At 38.7% G+C, this 24,594-nt stretch overlaps 1 protein-coding gene across 1 annotated transcript in view; it reads right to left on the reverse strand.

Annotated features, from left to right (window-relative positions):
* Positions 1 to 24,594, reverse strand: part of GLG1 (golgi glycoprotein 1) — a 121,468-nt gene that overhangs the window by 48,858 nt on the left and 48,016 nt on the right. The gene's annotated exons all lie outside the window — the stretch shown is intronic.

Consider the following 24,594-nt stretch of genomic DNA (forward strand, 5'->3'; position numbering starts at 1 on the left):
GAGATTCCTTAAAAAACTGGAAATAGAAGTGCCATATGACCCAGCAATCCCACTCCTGGGCATACCCGAGGAAACCAGATTGGAAAGAGACACGTGCACCCCAATGTTCATCGCAGCACTGTTTATAATAGCCAGGACATGGAAGCAACCCATACGCACATCAGCAGATGAATGGATAAGGAAGCTATGGTACATATACACTATGGAATATTACTCAGCCATTAAAAAGAATTCATTTGAATCAGTTCTAATGAGATGGATGAAACTGGAGCCCATTATACAGAGTGAAGTAAGCCAGAAAGATAAACACCAATACAGTATACTAACGCATATATATGGAATTTAAAAAGATGGTAATGATAACCCTATATGCAAAACAGAAAAAGAGACACAGATGTACAGAACAGACTTTTAGACTCTGTGGGAGAAGGCGAGGGTGGGATGTTCTGAGAGAACAGCATTGAAACAAGTATACTATCAAGGGTGAAACAGATCACCAGCCCAGGTTGGATGCATGAGACAAGTGCTCGGGGCTGGTGCACTGGGAAGACCCAGAGGGATGGGATGGGGAAGGAGGTGGGAAGGGGGATCGGGATGGGGAGCACATGTAAATCCATGGCTGGTTCATGTCAATATATGGCAAAAACCACTACAATATTGTAAAGTAATTAATCTCCAACTAATAAAAATAAATGAAAAAAAAAAAGGAATGCTACAAGAAAAAGATTACGATGTTAAGCCACTGAGATTCATTGAACAGTTATAAAGAATTTTAAGTGTAATTACAAATAATTACTCTCATAAAATTTAAAAAGCCTATAGAATTAAAGGACAGAGTAGTTGTTCAGAAGAACAGAACAGAAACCTGAAAAATACAAAATACAAAGTAGTAAACCCATAATACCAGCACAAATTAACTCTAGAGAAAGTATTTAAAAAAAAGAAAATGCTACAGTTGAGCACTCAGCCATCTGATAAGAAACGAAAAGAGAAATCTCAAGAACAAAAACAGATGTGGGGGCTCACACAGGTGTGCTTCCAAGCCTGCACCATTGCCAAGAGGTTACAATCGAGTTACTTCATCAGACAGCACATCTACTTCTGAAAATCTGTACACGCAGACAGGCATGATGATCTTTAACCTTAGGATATGAACACTGTGGGGACTAACACCAGAACTATTAAGGAAGAGGCTGAAGATGGTTTTCCTTTTATTAACAGTGAAATAATGCTCTAAATAAAATGATCCCAAGAAATCAATGAACAAGTAAATACTGAATACATAAGAAGTACCCAAAACTGTGCCAGGGATTGTTGTGGGATTACAGAGTAAGGCACTGTCCCTAACCACAGGTAGTTTACAATCCAGCTGTAGAAATAAATGGTGAGTTCAAGCAAATGAGCAAAAGCACACTTGAGCTGGACCCAAACGTTTAGACAGGCCCAGGGGCTGTTCCAAAAAGGATGCAACTGAGACGATTCCCTGGAGCTCAGGAAGCAAATAATTGAAGCTTTCTTTTTTGAAAACCTCATCCTTTAATTTATACTTTCATGTTTTTGTAATATATGTTAGAATAATTGATATTTTATGAATAACACATATCTACTAGGGTAAGGTTAGTAATTTTTTCAAATAATAAGAACATGATGAAGACAGAAAACTGAGAGCTGAAGCCTCTTCTAACCAGTTTAGGAGTCCTCCACTCAAATCCACCCCTTCAAATCAGAGGCAAAGTGAAGGCGCCTAGCCTGTGAAAGCAGCAAATTAGAGGCTAAGCTTTGCCACAGAATTAGCTGCTGTCTACTACTCAGGAGATAGAAATGTGGACTTTGAAAAGTCTCCTACATCAAGTGTTTCCTCATTGGAATTTAAAAAACTGTTCTCTTAATAATGGAAAACTGGGGAGAGACAAATTTACGAAAATTCTCACAAATAACTTTCTGTTAAATTAAGGATCAAATTTTGGAGAAGAGCCTGCTGAAGCGGCAGATGTTGGTGTCAGTTAAAAACATCATGAGGAATAGAGGCAAGGGAAAAAGACGACGACGTGAGGCAGCCCCGCCCCAACGGCAGTGACCAAACAGAAGGAGCGCAGTTTATGCGGGGTGAACCAAGTGGGGGAGACCGCCTGGGCACTCTCTGCAGCAAAGAGCGCTGAGAAAGCCGCCTGACTCCAGTAACAAACGTGACACGTGTAGCAAAACATGGTGAAAGCTGTCACTGGATGGAGCCAGGTGCTACATCTACTTCTTATGGCAAGATGGGTGGCAAGAAAAACGGTACCATGTCCAGTGTACAGAGAAAGATACTGACATTCACAGAAATCGAATCACATAATCAAAGGCACATTGCTAGAAGGCAACAGAAACTGAAGTGTACTTATGGATACTAAATGGCAACCAACGCTTATTGTGATGCTTTCTGTGAGCACAATGATGGGGGTACCTTTGGGAGGAGCAAGAAAAGGAAAGGTAGACAGGGGACTTTCCTGGTGGTCCAGTGGTTAGGACTGTGCGCTCCCAGTGCAGGGGGCCTGGGCTTGATCCCGGGTGAGGGAACCAAGATCCCACATGCCTCATGGCCAAACAAAACAATAAATCAAAGCAAGGCAGACAGGGTGAAGGAACGGAACAAGTGCTCTAGAGTGATTTATGTGATGAATTCAGAGGCCAGCAGTCTGGGTAAGAAACTGGTAGTTAGATCAACTGTGGATCAGGCCTGTGGTTTCCCCAGTGGCTCAGTAGTAAAGAATCTGCCTGTCAATGCAGGAGACACTAGTTTGATGCCTGGGTCAGGAAGATGCCCTGGAGAAGGAAACAGCGACCCACTCCAGTATTCTCGCGTGGAGAATGCCATGGACAGAGGAGCCTGGCGGGCTCCATGGGGTTGCAAAGAGGTGGACACAACTGAGCGCACATGAAAAGGGATCTGGACGAGCCCTTCAAACAACCACAACAGGTTATAAAAACTTTGATGAGTTCATTTGACTTTTCTAAATCACTGATTCAAATGTTTGGGATACTGCTGTACTTTTAATCTCCTAACTGGGTGAGTAAGACAAGCTGAAACAGTTGGTTTTAAGGTGTAACACCCCTAACCCTTCCTCTAAGTTCTGTAAACTCAGGATGGGTTTTTAGGGATAGAAACTGTGGTGGGGGGCCAGGGGGAGGAAACCCAACAGATTAGCAGTGGTGTTACCTACAGAAGCTCTGTGATTTTAGACGTGTCACTTCTTCAGACCCTAGAGGACAGGCTTTAGAATAAAACAGGGATTTCATCACCTAGGATTCATGACAGACTCAGGAGTAAGATTGTCTTGAAAAAGAACAAAAACCTCTGTGCAAGTATGTTTTCCTGAGAAAGAGAATCCACAGCTGTTACCATCATCTCAAAAAGATCTATAGTAAGTCAGAGAGAGACAAACATTGTGTGATTATTGCTTAGATGGAGAATCTTAAAAAAAAAAAAAAGACACAAATGAACTTATTTACAAAACAGAAACAGACTCACAGACTTAGAAAACAAACTTATGGTTACCAGGGAAGAAGGGTAAGAGAAAGGGATAGTTAGTGAGTTTCGGACTGACATCCTCACACTGCTATATTTAAAAGGACCTATGGTATAGCACGGGGAACTCCGCTCAGTGTTATATAACACCATAAATGGGAACAGACTTTCAAAAAGAACACATACATGAGTATGTGTAACTGAGTCACTGCTGTGCACCTGAAACTAACACAACATTGTTAACTATGCTCCAACATAAAGTAAAAAGCTAAAAACCCAAACACGAGACAGCCTCTAGACATTACTGCAGCAGTCTTCAGAATAATCATCAAAGTTTATAATCAAACTCATGATGCATGCAATACTGCTGACCCTTGAATGACATGGGTTTGATCTGTATGGGTTCACGTATATTTGGATTTTTTTAAAATAAATGTGTACTATGGTTTTTTTAAAAAAGAAGCATTTATCTAAGATGACTGAGATTCTCTCTAGCTTTCTGAGTCTATAAAACCTGAGATGTGGAACTTAAAAATAGCAGTATTTGTTGAATTCCACATCTTTTAATGCAGGTAATTTGATATTATGATTATGGTTTCCTACTGCTTTATCTTAATAATTCTCTGCTGGTCAAAATCAAAACAAACAGGTTTCAGAATATACTGCTGGAAAGGTTGAGTGTGAATGTTCTCAATTAATTCAACCATCACATTCACTTAAGAGGATGATTTTTACAGAGAGTACAAGTCTGGAACTATGATTTCCCCAAAGGCGAATAGGCTGAGTTAATGAGTCTGGCAGGAGAAACGAAAGGAGTCACAAAACTAACTTGGAAGTTGTCCCAGTTTCTAAAACAGAAATGCTTGGGAGTTAGACTGTGTCTAAAACATGAAACATTCTATAATCACATCTACTCAAGTTGAACTACCCACCAGATCATACCTGATACTAAATGAAGTAGCAATAGACTCCATGTATTAATCACCAAGAGAAAACAAACAAATCAGTAGAACTGCTGCTTTCATGGCCTTGCAAAAATCTGAAGGCTAGGAAACAGCCTGATGCCTCCTTCTGATTAGGAACATTCTGCTGCAGCGGTAGGTAAATTCTTCTTCTACAAATTTATTCATGAAGGACCCAGTAAACTTCCAATCATATAAGCAATTCATTTATTAACTAGGCCCAACCACTTCCTTCATGCCCACCAAAAAAGAAAACTGAAAATACAGTTGGTGATGATTAGATAAACTCAGTCTTTTAGTCTTGGTAAACCTCCCCTGCACAAGTGTAAACTGAATATTAACCCTCAGTCAGATTCATAACTAAGTTCCTCTTAGTGCCTTATTCTGGCTCAATCAGAATTATTTTTTATTTGTACCCAGGGATAGCTGCTAAGTATTGTTTTACCAAAGTAACAGTGATCAACATAGGCTCTGTGCCCTCCAGCAAAGCTCTGATTCACTGAAGAGCTTTGCTTTTATATGATTCTTTAACATTCATCCATTTTTTCAGAAAGGATTTATGAACAGGTTCAGTGGAAGGTAAAAAGAAAGGAAGACAGAGTTACAGATGGCTGGCTCTCAAGTACATACGATAAGGGAGGTAAAACATGAGTCTATACCTAACCATCATACAAAGTTGAATATGGAGTTGAAGGAGATAATATTTTAATGAAAGAAGTACCACACTCTTCGTGAGTTGGGATGACAGAAATCAGACAGACTAATAGAGGAGGGAACAAATAAGTGCAGTCTAACAAGGTGATTTGGTGATATGATGCTGTGTGTAGGTTGAGGCAGAGGCGAGGGGGCGATGCAACATAGAACACTAAGGTGATTAAGAGTCAGAGGGCAGAGACCTGAGCGCGGAACCAGGAAGCACTGTGGGGACCATTCTGAAGCGATGGTGAAGGGCTTTCCTGGTGGCTCAGTGCTAAAGAACCTGCCTGCAACTGATGAATACAGATTCAAAAATCCTTAACAAATTCTAGCAAATAGAATCCAACAACATATTAAAAAGATCACACATCATAACCAAGTGGGCTTTACCCAGGGATGCAAGGATTCTTCAATATCTGCAAATCAATCAATATGATACACCACATTAACAAATTGAAAAATAAAAACCATATGATTATCTCAATAGATGAAGAGAAAGTCTTTGGCAAAATTCAACATCCATTTATGATAAAAACCCTCCAGAAAGCAGGAACAGAAGGAACATACCTCAACATAGTAAAATCTATATATGACAAACCCACAGCAAACATTATCCTCAATGGTGAAAAATTGAAAGCATTTCCCCTAAAGTCAGGAACAAGACAAGGGTGCCCACTCTCACCACTACTATTCAACATAGTTTTGGAAGTTTTGGCCACAGCAATCAGAGCAGAAAAAGAAATAAAAAGAATCCAGATTGGAAAAGAAGAAGTAAAACTCTCGCTGTTTGCATATGACATGATCCTCTACAAAGAAAACCCTAAAGATTCCACCAGAAAATTACTAGAGCTAATCAATGAATATAGTAAAGCTGCAGGATATAAAATCAACACACAGAAATCCCTTGCATTTCTATACACTAACAATGAGAAAACAGAGAAATTAAGGAAACAATTCCATTCATCATTGCAAAGAAATGAATGAAATACTTAGGAACATATCTAAAAAACAAAACAAAAAAGAAACAAAACACCTACATATAGAAAACTATAAAACACTGGTGAAAGAAATCAAAATGGACACAAATAGATGGAGAAATATACCGTGTTCATGGAATTGGAAGAATCAATATAGTGAAAATGAGTACACTACACAAAGCAATCTATAGATTCAATGCAATCCTCTATCAAGCTACCAACGGTATTTTTCAGAGCTAGAACAAATAATTTCACAGCTTGTATGGAAATACAAAAAACCTCAAATAGCCAAAGCAATCTTGAGAAAGAAGAATGGAACTGGAGGAATCAACCTGCCTGACTTCAGGCTCTACTACAAAGCCACAGTCATCAAGACAGTGTGGTACTGGCACAAAGACAGAAATATAGATCAACAGAACAAAATAGAAAGCCCAGAGATAAATCCACGCACCTATGGACACCTTATCTTTGACAAAGGAGGCAAGAATATACAATGGAAAAAAGACAATCTCTTTAACAAGTGGTGCTGGGAAAACTGGTCAACCACTTGTAAAAGAATGAAACTAGAACACTTTCTAACACCATACACAAAAATAAACTCAAAATGGATTAAAGATCTAAACATAAGACCAGAAACTATAAAACTCCTAGAGGAGAACATAGGCAAAACACTCTCCGACATAAATCACAGCAGGATCCTCTATGACCCACCTCCCAGAATATTGGAAATAAAAGCAAAAATAAACAAATGGGACCTAATGAAACTTAAAAGCTTCTGCACAACAAAGGAAACTATAAGCAAGGTGAAAAGACAGCCTTCAGAATGGGAGAAAATAATAATAGCAAATGAAGCAACTGACAAAGGATTAATTTCAAAAATATACAAGCAACTCCTGCAGCTCAATTCCAGAAAAATAAATGACCCAATCAAAAAATGGGCCAAAGATCTAAACAGACATTTCTCCAAAGAAGACATACAGATGGCTAACAAACACATGAAAAGATGCTCAACATCACTCATTATCAGAGAAATGCAAATCAAAACTACAATGAGGTACCATTTCACGCCAGTCAGAATGGCTGCTATCCAAAAGTCTACAAGCAATAAATGCTGGAGAGGGTGTGGAGAAAAGGGAACCCTCTTACCCTGTTGATGGGAATGCAAACTAGTACAGCCACAATGGAAAACAGTGTGGAGATTCCTTATAAAAACTGGAAATAGAACTGCCATATGACCCAGCAATCCCACTGCTGGGCATACACACCAAGGAAACCAGAACTGAAAGAGACACGTGTACCCCAATGTTCATCACAGCACTGTTTATAATATCCAGGACATGGAAGCAAACTAGATGCCCATCAGCAGATGAATGGATAAGAAAGCTGTGGTACATATACACAATGGAGTATTACTCAGCCATTAAAAAGAACACTATTTGAATCAGTTCTAATGAGATAGATGAAACTGGAGCCTATTATACAGAGTGAAGTAAGCCAGAAAGAAAAACACCAATACAGTATACTAATGCATATATATGGAATTTAGAAAGATGGTAACGATAACCCTGTATGCGAGACAGCAAAAGAGACACAGATGTATAGAACAGTCTTTTGGACTCTGTGGGAGAGGGCGAGGGTGGGATGATTTGGGAGAATGGCATTGAAACATGTATATTATCATATGTGAAACGAATTGCCAGTCCAGGTCTTCGATGCATGAGACAGGGTGCTTGGGGCTGGTGCACTGGGATGACCCAGAGGGATGGGATGGGGAGGGAGGTGGGAGGGGTTCAGGATGGGGAACACATGTACACCCATGGCGGATTCATGTCAATGTATGGCAAAAACCACTACAATACTGTAAAATAATTAGCCTCCAATTAAAAGAAATAAATTTATATTAAAAAAAAAAAAAAAGAACCTGCCTGCAATGCAGGAGACATGGGTTTGATTGATCCCTGGGTCAGGAAGATTCCCTGGAGAAGGAAATGACAAACCCCCTCCAGTATTCTTGCCTGGAGAATCCCATGGACAGAGGAGTCTTAGTCATGGGGTTTCAAAAGAGATGGACAAGTCTTAGCAACTAAACAGCAACAATATATGGTGTGTCTGTGTGCTCGGCCACTCGGTCGTGTACAACTCTTTATGACCCCATGCAGCAAGCCAGGCTTTCCTATCCTTCACAGTCTCCCAGAGCTTGTTCAAACTCATGTCATATAATGGTTTGTCTTAGTCCAAATTAATACGTTATGCTAAATACAGTGTAGAGAGTGGTGATTCAATTTAATATTATTTGTGTGCTTCCCCCGTGGTTGGTGGGGTAACAACTGGGAAATAATGTGCAATTACTTTTTAAAATAATCTTCAAATATTTTATTAACTTTGAAGAAGGAATAAGAACAGGTACTTAAGAAACTGGAGACACTTAGGCACTCATCTATTCATAGTTTTTACATAGCTCAAGATGTTTACATCAAATGGGGGAAAAAAACCAGTAGCGAAGACCTATATCCTATAAACAGGTAAGATTCAGAAAAATCCATCTCTAGAAAGCAGGTCATATGGACTCATAGACTTCACTGGATATAGAAGAATCAAACAGCAGCAACATAAAGCCTTCTGTTGGGGACATAAAGGTAGGAGCGAGGCCATGGTGTCGAATAAAATATCTTCTTCCTCCTAATCTAAATGTTTGCTTCCAGTCTGGGTTCAGAGCAAGTTCCTGATCATTTGAACTGGTTGTTAGTCAAGCTCCCTGTCGTGTTTGCTTTCTTGGTTTCCAGTTCAGCCAGTTCTTGTAATTGCCTGTTGCTCAGGCCTTTGCATTCCAACTGTTTTCCAATCACTGTTCATTCTGTGCAAACAAGGCAGCAAGTTCCCTAGCCTCAATCTTCTCTTCCTCGTCCCCAAGAGCAGACACACCGACACGGCTGAATGTGCCCATGTCTTCAGTCTATTTGGTCATTATTGCCTTCTTAGGAGGCTTGTGCTTCTGAGAAATAAATATATATATATATATATTTCAGTTCAGTTCAGTTACTCAGTTGTGTCCAACTCTTTGCAAGCCCATGGACTGCAGCACGCCAGGCTTCCCTGTCCATCACCAACTCCTGGAGCTTGCTCAAACTCACATCCATTGAGTCAGTGATGCCATCCAACCATCTCATCCTCTGTCTTCCCCTTCTCCTCCTGCCTCAATCTTTCCCAGCATCAGGGTCTTTTCCAATGAGTCAGTTCTTTGCATCAGGTGGCCAAAGTACTGGAGTTTCAGTTTCAGCATCAGTCCTTCCAATGAATATTCAGGGTTGATTTCCTTTAGGATGGACTGGTTTGATCTCCTTGCAGTTCAAGGGACTCTCAAGAGTCTTCTTCAACACCACAGTTCAAAAGCAGCAATTCTTCAAAGCTCAGCTTTCTTTACAGTCCAACTCTCACATCCATACATGACTACTGGAAAGACCATAGCCTTGACTAGACAGACCTTTTTCAGCAAAGTAATGTCTCTGCTTTTTAATATGCTGTCTAAGTTGGTCAAAAGACTAGCTTTTCTTCCAATGAGCAAGTGTCTTTTAAATTCATAGCTGCAGTCACCATGTGCAGTGATTTTGGAGTCCAAGAAAATAAAGTCTGTTTCCATTGTTTCCCCATCTATTTCCCACGAAGTGACGGGACCGAATGCCATAATCTTAGTTTTCTGAATGTTGAGTTTTAAGTTAACTTTTCCACTCTCCTCTTTCACTTTCATCAAGAAGGTCTTCAGTTCTTCATCGCTTTCTGCAATAAGGGAGCTGTCATCTGCATATCTGAGGTTATTGATATTTCTCCTGGCAATCTTGATTCCAGTTTGTGCTTCATCCAGTCCAGCATTTCTCATGATGTACTCTGCATATAAGTTAAATAAGCAGGGTGACAATATACAGCCTTGACATACTCCTATTTGGAACCAGTCTGTTGTTCCATGTCAATTATAATGGTTGCTTCTTAACCTGCATACAGATTTCTCAGGAGGCAGGTAAGGTGGTCTGGTATTCCCATCTCTTGAAGGATTTTCCAGTTTACTGTGATCCACACAGTCAAAGGCTTTGGCATAGTCAATAAAGCAGAAGTAGATGTTTTTCTGAATTCTCTTGCTTCTTCTATGACTCAATGGATGTTGGCAATGTGATCTCTGGTTCCTCTGCCTTTTCTAAATCCAGCTTGAATATCTGGACGTTCATGGTTCAGATACTGCTGAAGCCTGGCTTGGAGAATTTTGAGCATTACTTTGCTAGTGTATAATGATGAGTGCAATTGTGCAGTAGTTTGAGCACTCTTTGGCATTGCCTTTCTTTGGGACTGGAATGAAAACTGACCTTTTCCAGTCCTGTGGTCACTGCTGAGTTTTCCAAATTTGCTGGCATACTGAGTGCAGCACTTTCACAGCATCATCTTTTAGGATTTGAAATAGCTCAACTGGAATTCCATCACCTCCACTAGCTTTGTTCATAGTGATGCTTCCTAAGGCCCACTTGACTTCACATTCCAGGATGTCTGGCTCTAGGTGAGTGATCACACCATCATGGTTATCTGGGTCATGAAGATCTTTTTTGTATAGTTCTTCTGTGTATTCTTGCCACCTCTTCTTAATATCTTCTGCTTCTATTAGGTCCATACCATTTCTGTCCTTTATTGTGCCCATCTTTGCATGAAATGTTCCCTTGGTATCTCTAAATTTTCTTGAAGAGATCTCTAGTCTTTCCTATTCTATTGTTTTCCTCTATTTCTTTGCATTGATCACTGAAGAAGGCTTTCTTATCTCTCCTTGTTATTCTTTGGAACTCTGCATTCAAATGGGTATATCTTTTCTTTTCTCCTTTGCCTTTCACTTCTCTTCTTTTCAGCTATTTGTAAGGCCTCCTCAGACAACCATTTTGCTTTTTTGCATTTCTTTTTCTTGGGGATGGTTTTGATCACTGCCTCCTGTACAATGTCATGAACCTCTGTCCATAGTTCTTCAGAATTCTGTCTATCAGATCTAACCCCTTGAATCTTTTTCTCACTTCCACTGTATAGTCGTAGGGGATCTAATTTAGGTCATACCTGGATGGTCTAGTGGTTTTCCCTACTTTCTTCAATTTAAGTTTGAATTTGGTAATAAGGAGTTCATGCTCTGAGCCACAGTCAGATCCCAGTCTTGCTTTTGCTGACTGTATACAGCTTCTCCATCTTCAGCTCACAAAGAATATAATCAATCTGATTTTGGTACTGACCATCTGGTGATGTCCACGTGATGAATACTCTGTTGTGTTATCGGAAGAGGGTATTTGCTATGACCAGTGCGTTCTCTTCGTAATACTCTGTTAGCCTCTGCCCTCCTTCATTTTGTAGTCCTGGGCCAAATTTTCTGTTACTCCAGATATCTCTTGACTTTCTACTTTTGCATTCCAGTCCTCTATGATGAAAAGGACATCTTTTTTGGGTGTTAGTTCTAGAAGGTCTTGTAGGTCTTCATAGAACCATTCAACTTCAGCTTCTCCTGCGTAGTAACACAAGTTGGGGTAAAGAGTTGGATTACTGTGATACTGAACGGTTTGCCTTGGAAACGAACGAGCAGAGATCATTCTGTCATTTTTGAGATAGGACCCAACTACTGCAATTGGACTCTTTTGGTGACTATAAGGGCTACTCCATTTCTTCAAAGGGGTTCTTGCCCACAGTATAAATATAATATATATATAAATATATATATTTATAATATAAATTTAATTATATATAAATATATAAATTTAATTATATATTTATATATAAATTATATAATATATATATTTAAAATATAAATTTATAAATATATTATATATTTATATATGAAACATATATTTCATTTTCTGAAAACCCTGGCCAAACTTGACTATTACTGCATCCACAATGGAGGTCATGGCAGCATTCTTCAGTTGGGACTGGTAAAAGACTAGCAGTCTACACTTTGCACATTTCTTCCTGCATGTCCTTTAATACCTCTGGCCTCCAAAGACACATAGGTGTCTTCATCTTGTGTTACAAAACTTGTGGGTGTGTTTGGCACCATAGTCACATAGGCCAACCCTGGGGGCTCATGGGTGATTTCTCTGCCAGTCCAGTGCCAGGACCATCTAGCAGCATGAACAGCAGACATCAAGGGCCTTCTCACTGTCGTCACATGCCAGCCCCCACCCCTATGAGAGGCGGTGGAGTGGACTACCGACTAGATCAGTAGGTGCAGTTCAGAGACACAGCCCAAAGACACAATACAAAGAATAATGTAGAGTTATTATATACACTTCTATAGAAACATGATGCAATTTAAAGGGATAGAAGATAAATAGGCAAGGTCCCCCCACAAACTAGAGCCCATTTATCCCTGCTTCTTGGACAGTCAGAGTATTAAGATGAGGTCAAGACTTACTTCCTTGTACCTTTAAAATGAAAATAACTTCAATGGTCTTTAATTATATATATATATATATGTATGTATATAATATATATAAAATAGTAGCAATTAGCAAAATGGGTCTGCTCAAGTTCAGATATTACTTACTCATATAGAAAAAATACTGGCAAAAGACTTGCAGCTTTGTCAAGTGTTAATTCATTCACCTTCAGTGAGGTTTTAGCCCTATTTTTAAAATATGAAAGCATAATAATGTAGCTCTTTACATAAGAGCCCCCCCAAACTGATCAACTCCCGACTCACTGACAGAAGGATCCATACCCAAGAAGATGCTATGTCTCAAAATTTAATTCAAGAAATCAAATTACATCTTATTTTTGCTTAAGAAAACTCTAATTAAAAATAACCAAATGGAAACATTCAAAATTAGTCAAATTTATCTATCTTCTGTGCCCAGAGAGCAGGGAATGGCAAATACGGATATAACAACCTAGTTACTGAACACAAAATGCATCACTACATTATGGCCAAAAGGATACATATTTGGTTATGGTTTTACAAATCTTAAAGTTTATTAGAAAATGTAAATTACAAAATCAAGTAATGTTCTATACCCTAAGAAATACTGTGAACTCCTCCCCCATCTCCCCCCATTTTACTACTCTGAATTAGAAAGAAAGGTACCTATAAACTATACGAGACAGGTCATCCACCAAAGATGTTTAGAGATACTTCTTTTCACCTATAGAGCTCACTCAATCTTTTTCATCGGCTTTCCATGTGGGACCACTTCACTGTTGAGAATGCACAAGTTTTTCTGGAACGAAATCATCTGCACGAGAGCCTATCAGTGAGGAGGAAACGTTACCGCCTACTCACTCACTTTTTCTCCCTAGGAGGAGACTTAGAAATTTAGAGTCCAGTTTGGTCCTAATTTTGGGGGGAAGAAAACAGAGTCAAGCATTCTATCAAATGCTTGGCCAGATCCCTTTAAGCCCCACGGAAAGAATCTTAGACAAGTCTGTCAACGTGGCTTCCAGCCTCAGCAGGCACACAGCTGTAAAGAGATAAAAGACCTTGTTTTCCATCGCCCAGTTCCATGGATAAAGTCAGTTCTGGTGCCCATGTTACAAAAGTGACACCTAGAGCATTATCATTCAGTCTCAAGTGATAACATCTATCAGTTATTCTGTAGACAATTCATCAAAAAAGACACACTCCGCTGAACTGTGAGGGCGTAATACCACTACTGCTGCTCTACCACCACTATAAAAATACAGCATCAAAACTCTTCTAAAATGGCTACTCACAGTATTTTCATTACCTCATAAAAATAAACACCATCAGGAGATCCCCTTATTTCATCATGCTTGAGAGGCAACATGGTAGAAAGAAATATGAACTAGGATCCAGAAAAATTTAAGCTCTGATTCCAGTTCTGTTGCATATTCATTGTATAACAAGCCTCGATCAGGTCACATAACTCTTTAGGCATCAAATTTCATGTCCACAAAACAGGTAACTCTTACTTCACATACTTCACAGGGCAGTGGAAGATAATACTGGCCTTTCCATCTCTGCACATAATAAAATCAAATAAACACCAAAAGCAAAATAATTCATGGAGGCCAAGAATAAGAATTCAAAATCTATGACATACATATTTGATTACATCTGTATATATTATCTCTGAAAGGACACATACAAATATTTTTCAGTGTATATAACCTTTCGTACTTTTTGATTTTTGCACCACATGCAAAAAAGAAAAAAAGGAAAACCAAAGATAATTCTATTTTAAGACAAACATTTTTGAAAATATTTGGAATATATCTTCATTTTGGGGCAAAAAGGAAGTTTAATGACATACTCTTCCCAGTCCGTATTTTTCTTTTTCCTCTTCCACTGTCTATTCCAAATCAGGTAGTGGTGGGGAGGAAACAGGCAACATCCATATCCTCTCTAGAGTGGATCAAGTCCCCAGATGATAATATCCCATTCTCCAGACTAGGATGATGGAGATCATAAGAGGGGGTTGATAACTAAAACCAATTCTGCCAATATAACTTAGGACTGTAGACCACCCATGTTAAATATACATAACTGTTTCAGAAAATCTTTGTCTAGGAAGTGTTAAGTCACTCAGTTGTGTCCGACTTTTTGTGACCCCATGGACTGTAGCCCACCAGGTTCTTCTGTCCATGGAATTCTCCAGGCAAGAATACTGGAGTGGGTTGCTGTTCCCTTCTCCAGGGGATCTTCCCAACCCAGGGACCAAACCCAGGTCTCTCACACTGTAGGCAGATTCTTTACCATCTGAGCTACCAGGGAAGCCAACAAGACTAAATTAGCACTGTTTGATTCAAGGAATTCCTAGAGATAAATCTGTCAGAGACTTGAATATTCTCATCCAAGCAAACAGCCTATTTACAAAGCAACAGATTATGTATCAAGAATTCAAATACACTCAGACCTTACAACAGTATCTTAAAAATTCTGATCATCACAATTATTATTCTTTAGAAGAGTATTGAGAAATCTAATGTCTAAAGTACAAGGTCTTGATTTCAGGTCTCTTGAATCTTTAGTCCACACCAGAAACACAGAAAAGAAGGATTTATGACTAGAGGCAAGCTCACCATTTCAAAGAAAACATTCTAAATCCTGACATGTGATATTCATACAAATGAAATGCCTCACGGACCACAGAAAAAGGACAGACCAAGTAGCCAGCAAGTGAGCCTCAGAAAGGACCTAAAAGCATTTTCCCAACTGAAATCTTACTAAATAATCCACATCACAGAGCTTGATTGTGGAAAGGTTCTCTGCATTAGGGAGAGCATAACTGTATCTACTCAGAAGCAAGTGCTAGTATCTAACAACCCCAGACATAGTTTTCTTTCAGTTTCAGAAGAAGGGAAAAAAAAGACGGGTGGGAGGAATAATAGAAAGTCAATTTTGGATTGCTCTTTCTCTAAATAGCTTGCTTTTGGTGCCAAGGAACTCTTTTTAATCTTCTACCAAGACTCTCTATGATCTTTATTTTCACCTCAGTATACAAGAAGAAAAGCTTCATGTCAATGTATGACAAAAACCACTACAATATTGTAAAGTAATTAGCCTCCAACTAATAAAAATAAATGGAAAAAAAAAGAAAAGCTTCAAGCACTTATATAAGACTTCTCTCTGTAATATGTACTAAATAAAATTCACAAAATGCAACATTCTAACACGTATTTAAAATGAATACTTTAACTGTAAGCTGTACTGTACACACCTTTATACCTACTGAGTCATTTGTCCGGTTAAGAATCTTACAATATTATGAAAGTGGTGGCTACTTATGCCATTAACATAAAGAATTCAGAAGCATATACATAAGCCAAATACCGTGATCCATGACAGATTTTTTTTTAAGTTTAGTACATAATTCACACGAAGATATATATCATCTAATTAACTTACTAAAAACTTTTCCCTGGTGGTTCAGATGGTAAAGAATCTACCTGCAATGCAGGAGACCTGGGTTCGACCCCTGGGTCAGGAAGATTCCCTGGAGAAGGGAATGGCAACACACTCCAGCATTCTTGCCTGGAGAATTCCATGGACAGAGGAGCCTGGCAGGCTACAGTCCATGGTGTTGCAAAGAGTCAGACATGACTGAGCAATTAACACTAACTAACTAAAAACTTTTAGCCAGAATTCTAATTTTTAAACTTTATCTCAAAATTACCAAATACACATTTTAAAACATAAAATAATATGGGATAGTTTTGGCCAAACAGCAAGTTAATGAAGTTTGAAAAGAAAATGAAGGTATTAATATTTCCTTTCCAAAAGGCTTGACACTGAACAAATGACCTCAACATCCATGACTTACCAAGTAACCTATTAGACTGGTTACTAAATTGTTCCTGCCTCCAAAACCGAGAAACAGGCTGAAAATTGACAACTGAAAATTGACTTCCCTAGTTTAAAACAGTCTCTTATACGTTCATTTTGGCAGCATTAAAAATGCCTAAGTTTCTCTGACAGCTCATGCAACTCAATAACAAAAAAACAAACAAACCAATCAAAAAATGGGCAGAAAACCTAAACAGACATTTTCTCCAAAGAATAAATACAAACAGTCAATAGGCACATGAAAAAATGCTCAAGGTTACTAATTATTAGAGAAATGCAAATCAAACCTCAATGAGATATCACCTCACACCAGTCAAAATGGCCATCATTAAAAAGTTTACAAATAACAAATGCTGGAGAGGGTATGGAGAAAAGGTGTATTCCCTCCTACACTGTTGCTGGGAATATAAGCTGGAGTAGCCTCTGTGGAAAACAGTATGGAAGTTCCCCCAAAAAACAAAAATCAGAGATGCTGTATGATCCAGCAGTACTACTCCTGAGCATATAACTGGACAAAAATATGATTCAAAAAGATACATACAAAAAAAAGAAAAGATACATATACCCTTATGGTCATAGCAGCACTATTCACAACAGCCCAAACATGGCACAACCTAAATGTCCATCAACAGATGAATGGACAAAGACGTGGTACATGGATACAATGAACTACTACTTAGCTATAAAAAAAAGAATGAAATGATGCCATCTGCAGCAACTGGATGGACCCAGGGATTAAACTAAGTGAAGGAAGTAGGAAGAGAAAGACAAACACCATGTGATATCACTTATACATGGAATCGAACTATGACAAATAACTTATCTACAAAACAGAAACAGACTCACCGACATAGAGAACAGGCTTGTGGTTGCCAAGGGGGAGATGGATGGGGGAGGGAAGGACTGGGAGTTTAGGGTTAGCAGGTGCAAGTGATTATACAGAATGGATAAACAAGGTCCTATTGTATAGCACAGGGAACTATATTCAACATCCTGTGATAAACCATAATGGAAAAGAATATAAAAAAGAATGTGTGTGTGTATATATATGTGTGTATAAACACACAGAGATATAACTGAATCAGTTTGCTGTACAGAAGAAATTAACACAGAATTGTAAACCAACTATACTTCAATTAAAAAATGTTTCCGGCTTTATTTTGCTTCCGTGCCCCCCTGGAGGTGGTAGTACATCAGTTAAAAACAGTAACAAAAAAATTCCTAAAAATGTAAATTACCTCTTTAACCTTTACCCTGTTTCACCAATAGCTTATTCAGTATAATTATATATCTTCTCTAAAAATCTCAGAGAAAAAAATGAATAGCAGATTCTTTTTTCCAAAGATGACTAATCACTTTCGCCTTTGAATTTGAGATTAAGTAGATCTAGCCTACATAATTAATTGCCATGAAAATAGATCAGACACAACAAAAGCATCTCACATCTGTGTACTGGCTTAAGTTACAGTTTCCATTAATGACAAAATTCAAAACTTTTCTTTCACATTTAACTTTCTTTTTGCATGGTGAGTAAAGCAGCTCAGACTGAAATTTGTTCATTCCTATTCCTATTGAGGCTTCCCAGGTGGCGCTAGCGGTAAAGAGTGAAGTGTCTGACTCTTTGCGATCCCATGGACTATGTAGTCCATGAAATTCTCCAGACCAGAACACGGGAGAGGGTAGCCTTTCCCTTCTCCAAGGGGTCTTCCCAACCCAGGAATCAAACTGGGGTCTCCTGCACTGCATCCACCTGCCAATGCAGAAGACGTAAGAGATGTAGGTTCAATCCCTGGGTCGGGAAGATCTCCCTGCAGAAGGAAATGGCAACCCACTCCAGTCTTCTTGCCTGGGAAATCCCATGGACAGAGAATCCTGGCAGGCTACAGTCCACAGGGTCACAGAGAGTTGGACACAACTGAAACGACTTACCACACACAAGCACACTCCTGTTTTACCAGTTAACTCATATGACGACTTGGGAGAAGTCAATCATTAATCCCATCCTATGCCATTATAATGCTTTAAATTTTAACTATGATGAAAAAAGAAAAACACATTTTTTCAAACCTTTCTCCCACAAAAACTAGAACCATACCTATGTAAAGTCATCTGACAATTCTGATAGTATAATCACTACCTCACAACTGCTAATATCTGTGAAAAATACCCACTTCTTATCAATAGAGGGACCATTTGTCTCTGATAATCAAAAGTTGTATTATGATATATATAAAATATTGATCTAATCCACTGAAGACAGCTTAAATTTGCCTTTCAGAACAGAAAAACAATTCAGAATGGAAAATCCAAAGTTTTAAATCAATAAAACTGATATCCCAGTTAACAGTTTCTGCATGAGAACTGGAGGTCTTCACTTGATCCTCTATTCTAAAAATATCTGTGGCAGGATACCTGTATTCAATCTGAAATTGAATAAGAATTTCAAATCTACTTTCTGATTCTTATTTGGTGCAACCATGACGTTACAGAGCATGCAGTGAAACAATTTTTGGCTCCAAGTTGTACCTATTCTGAAATTCTCCCTAAAAATACTGGCATCCCAATAAAATAAATTCTTGGTTGATCACTGCTGCTGCTGCTGTTAAGTCGCTTTAGTCGTGTCCGACTCTGTGCGACCCCATAGACAGCAGCCCACCAGGCGCCCCCGTCCCTGGGATTCTCCAGGCAAGAACACTGGAGTGGGTTGCCATAAAACCCCCACAAATCTCTGGCAGAATTTTTCTTCTTAAAGGTAACTTACATTTAAGGAAATTCCTGGAAGGCAATAGCTACATCCTGGGCTACACAATATTAGGCACACACTGGCATTGTACACACATTTGTTACTTGGTTGACAGAAATTCTATTTGACCTCTAGCCTTCCAAAGCTGTCAGTCACTGGGGTCACAATGAAATGAAGAGCTCCTCCCAAAGGTTTTCCTTTTTGCTCTGTTTTCGCAGGACTCTTGTTTTAACATCAATCCTTAAGATGGCCCCAAATTAACCCAAAAGTATGAAATGACTTTAAGATGGACTAGACAAGAAAATATTAATAAGGATGTCAAAGAGCACTATTCTCAGAAACCTAAATCCACTACTTTGGCTTCTTGATGGAACAGCAAGGATGGAGAAAGAGCTATCAAGAATTACACTTCTGGAGTTCCACTGCATGCCTCTAAAGGAATTCATCACCATTATTTAATTAAATCCAATACCTTCAGGAGAAACTGCTCATCCTGCATGTGAAGCTTTTACAAACGAAGAAAAAAATTTCATACAAATAAAACACCAATGGAGTAGATCTGGAGGAGGGATGGAGGGGGAGGGGGAGAGAACTAAGGGCAAAAAACGATCATGTCCCTAAAACAACACGCAAAAAAATTCAAGAGGGGAGAGGAAGCGATGGCAAAGTCATTTTCTAGACAGAAAGAAAAACCCGTTTCCTCAGCTTGCTTTCCAGTTGCTTAGAAAAGACATTTCTTGCAAGCTTCTACTGAAGTCTAACAATTCATTTCTAATTTCATCCCATGTTCCACTCTGTTCTTCACAAATTTCACTCGGTCTTTGTGATCTGAGTACCCTGAAAATCCAAGTCAACTCTATACAAAACTTAAAATGCTCTTTATCTAACTAAAATTTGCTGCTAAATAAAAGAATAAAAAGAACTTTACTCTTTTGTAAAGTCATAGACTTTTACTCTTCTGTTTACTTACTAAACAGGAAATTGCCTCTACCTGTGTTAAACCACTGTAAAGAGACATTCAATTTGCTATGCAAGTACCAATTTTGTTTTATGGGAAAACTGTAAATTATTCTTCTACAGAAAATGGAAAACTTTACATAGGGTATATGGGAGTGGGAAGGTAAAAGCCAAAAAAATCTTTGTTTTAAACTTAATTAAAAAGGAATTGTAAGAGGAAATACAGACTGTTACATTTCTTAAGAAACATCATAGAATCCACTGATTTTTAAAAATTGTGTAACTTTTATTAACAATAAAACTTTAAAAATAAAAATAAAATTAAAGTTGATAAACAGAATTCTGAAATTTGTTAAAGATAATGTTGTTACTACAAGTGTGCTATGTTTATTCTTGTGACTCTAAATGGATGAGAACTGACTACACTTCCTGTTAAGGTCTGATCTTAGAACCTCTACAAATTCTTGACCCAAACCAGAGGGCATACTTACACTACCTAAACTGAGGTTGATTCTGTACTCAGCGTAGGTGGTATCGAGAGGGTGATTTCAGAGTTGGTAACTTACTGGATGTGGAGGTGAGGGAAAGAATGAAGGATGAGGGCTGCTCTGCATACAGACTGGGGAACAGAGCGGGTGGTGGGACCTTCACTGAGAAGTGAAATCCAAGCCCAGCAGGCGTGTATTCACAGGCACTGGGCTCCGTTTCAGAGACAGTGGGACTGAGCTGCCTGTGGGCCGCACTGCAGGATGGTTAGTTAGCAACACGTGTCTGGAGCTCAGAAAGGAGGCTGAGGCTGGTGACAGAGATGTGGAATCACTGCATTTAGGCTGGTCTGAGTGGGAACAGAATCGTGACATTCAAGCCCTCAGCAGGGGAGAAGACTGAAACAGGTAACCACAGGCCGAAAGGGAAGCCACAGAAATGTTTTCAGAAGGAAGTGGCCATGTATTGATGATTCCACTTATATAAAATGTCCAAAGATGCAAATTTTGAGACATAAAGTAGGTTAATGCAGCCTAGGTATGGGAATGAACAGGGATTAATTATAAATGGACATGAGAAATACTTATGGGGTGAGAAAAATGTTCTAAAAGTGGTTTATGGTGATGATTACACCACAAATGATGGTAGTTACTAAAAAATTAACATAAACTTGAAATGGATGGATTCTAAGATACGTAAAATACACTTCAATAAAGCTGCTTGAAAAAAAAAAGATCAGGTTGAGTACTACATCTTCCACATGATGTGGCTACTGTTCCTAGTGTGAGACAATGTTTGTGAGATTTATAAGATGGTTAGACAGCATCAGGGACTCAATGGACACAAATCTGAGAAAACTCCAGGAGACAGTGGAGGACAGAGGAGCCTGGCATGCTACAGTCCATGGGGTTGCAAAGAGTCGGACACGACTTAGCGACTGAACAACAACAATAGTAAACAAAGCTATAGGGTCCTGCACCAAGCCATCTGGAACCCCCCCCACTGATACCTAAGCATGTACTCTTAATTTTAAAATGAGAGAGAGACGCTGTATTTACTAAAAGTCAGGGCAACCCACTTAAAAGTTCAGAAAGTAAAATTTGATACACATGTACAGAGAACGAAAGTACTATGTAATAAGGAGATGGTCAATTCCCAACCAGGTACATCTGAAAATGTGAAGGGATTTTTTTCTTTATCACTCCAACTCGGGTAGGGGAGCAACGCTAGCATTTAGAGGGCAATGTTTTAATTATGATTTACTACTTTTAAAAACAGAAGATCAGAAATACATACTGGTCTTCACTTAGACTTAACAATAGCTGCCTCAGTGGTTTTGGGTCAAACAGGTGTAAGCAGGTATTCAAGATTTTTTAGGAATATAAAAAATACAAAAAATGCTGAGTATGCTAAATGTTCTTCAATGTATGGACAGTACTGCACAAGGAGAAATGATTCCTCCAAAATACCAAAAGCATTCCTGTTGAAAAACACTGATTTAAACCACAGTTCTATCAAAAGTACCTGCAGATTCTTATTTTAGAAATTCAAACATGAGGCATCTGCATTACCATCAAAATACTTGACTATATTCAAATTAAAAATAGAATTCCTCAAAATTTTAACTTTGAAAAATCACACATGACTATTAGTTGTTCAAATTCTAGAAATAACATAAAATATTTAAAGCTATATGTAATTTTTCAGTTATTTGTCACTTAGCTTGAACCAGCCTTATAAATTTCTCTCTGAGCTTTCCTAGACATATACCCTGAGGAAACCAAAACTGAAAAAGACACATGTATCCCACTGTTCACTGCAGCACTATTTACAATAGCTAGAACATGGAAGCAACCTAGATGTCCATCGACAGATGAATGGATAAAGAAGTTGTGGTACATATACACAATGGAATATTACTCAGCCATAAAAAGGAATGCATTTGAGTCAGTTCTAATGAGGTGGATGAACCTAGAACCTATTATACAGAGTGAAGTGAGTCAGAAAGAGAAAGATAAATATCGTATTCTAATGCATATATATGGAATCTAGAAAAATGGTACTGAAGAATTTATTTACAGGGCAGCAATGGAGAAACAGACATAGAGAACAGACTTATGGACATGGGGAGAGGGGAGGAGAGGGTGAGATGTGTGGAAAGAGTAACATGGAAACTTACATTGCCATATGTAAAATAGAGAGCCAACGGGAATTTGCTGTCTGGCTCAGGAAGCTCAAACAGGGGCTCTGTATCAGCCTAGAGGGTGGGATGGGGAGAGAGATGGGAGGGAGGTTCAAAAGGGAGGGGATATGTGTATACCTATGGCTGATTCATGTTGAGGTTTGACAGAAACAACAAAATTCTGTAAAGCAATTATCCTTCAATAAAAAATAAATTAAAAAAAAATTTCTCTCTGAGCTTTACTTTTTTGACAGACCAGGCAATAACATTTATAAGCACTTCATTGTAATGTGAAAGTTTTATATTTTCCTTTGAGTCTTTACAAATTGTAACTTCAGGAGCTGCCTCAAGATAAAACTAGAGTATACTGTGTATCTTTCCAGTAAAGCATTACACTGTATTAGAACCTACTAATCTATTCCTGGAGGGTGGAATTTTGTCTATTCCACATACTCAGTGCCCAAAACAATTAGCACAGTAAATGCTTGATAATATGTTTCAAGAATAACTGAATAAATAAAGTTGTTGAAAACTACAGACATACTCTACTTGATGAACAAAACTTCGTTGTCTGCCTTTACTTTCAGAAGAATTAGCTAATTTTCTACTGGAAAGCCTTAATGGTGACTTTGTAAGGTTACAGAAATGCTTGGATGAAGGTTACAATGAACTAAACAGCAGCCCCAGCATAAAGAGACAAAGAGGCAGAGGGGGGTCACTTGGAGAACTCAGCACACCTACTCAACAAAGGACAAAACACAGAAGCGAGCAGAGCAGCAGTTATCGCCTTCTCCCCGTCTCATTCTGAACTCTTTCTGGGGACTTCCCTGGTGGTCCAGTGGTTAAGAACCTGCCTTCCAATCCCTGTCAGGAAACTAAGATCCCACATGCCTGGGGCAACAAAGCCCCTCTGCAGCAACTGAGATTCGAGGCAGCTAAATAAACAAATAAAAAACAAGCCACGTGTAAAAGTAAGTAAGCAAACTCCTTTCATCACAAAGAACTACAACTTTCAGCCCATCTTTCAATACCTAAAGATTAATATTTGCAAAGTCTTATCATTCTGGGTATTTCATGGGAGCGGGGTGTCAGGAGAGGAAGAGATTATAGATTATCATCAAAAGAAGAGACAGCTATGGAGGGAACAAGCAATTAAGTTTCAAAACTAGCACTGAAACGTTTATCGACTGCATTCTAAAAGGTATATATTTTCCTTTCTTGCAACAGTCATTCAAAAGTTTCTTTCTGAGGTTGGGTGACAGAGTCCATAAAGTTTCCAGTACTGTTTGTGTTTTCCTAACCGTCAAATGTTAAAGCAGGAAAAAGGGCTAAAGACTCAACTGATAGGATATCCTGGAATCTTAATACACTTCCTGGTCAATACGCTGGCTTAAAGATAAGCATGCGTGGAGGAGCAGCTCTGCTTCATGCCGGGCAACGTCTCCACAGCGTGTGGGTCTCCTAGCGTAACAGCAGTCAGACCATATGGTGCTGCTTTCACTGGCATCAGCAGGACAGAAGCTGCCAAAACCTGAATGTGCTATTTTGGTCCGTAAAATGTGATAATTCCCAAATTTAAAACATAAGCATTTGAAAGCTAAAAATGATTTTTTAATTTTAAGATTTCAAAAATATTGGACTTTCATAACTCGAGGCTCCACTGGGTAACAGCTCTCAGCCTTTGAAATAAGACAAAGATTCAAGCAAAGGTCAAAAGATGGGGAGTAAGCTTGGCAACAATTCTCTTGAAAAAAAAATTTTTTTAACGATTTAA

This window comes from Odocoileus virginianus, unplaced genomic scaffold (assembly GCF_023699985.2).
Source record: "Odocoileus virginianus isolate 20LAN1187 ecotype Illinois unplaced genomic scaffold, Ovbor_1.2 Unplaced_Scaffold_15, whole genome shotgun sequence".
In the NCBI taxonomy this organism is placed as follows: domain Eukaryota; kingdom Metazoa; phylum Chordata; class Mammalia; order Artiodactyla; family Cervidae; genus Odocoileus; species Odocoileus virginianus.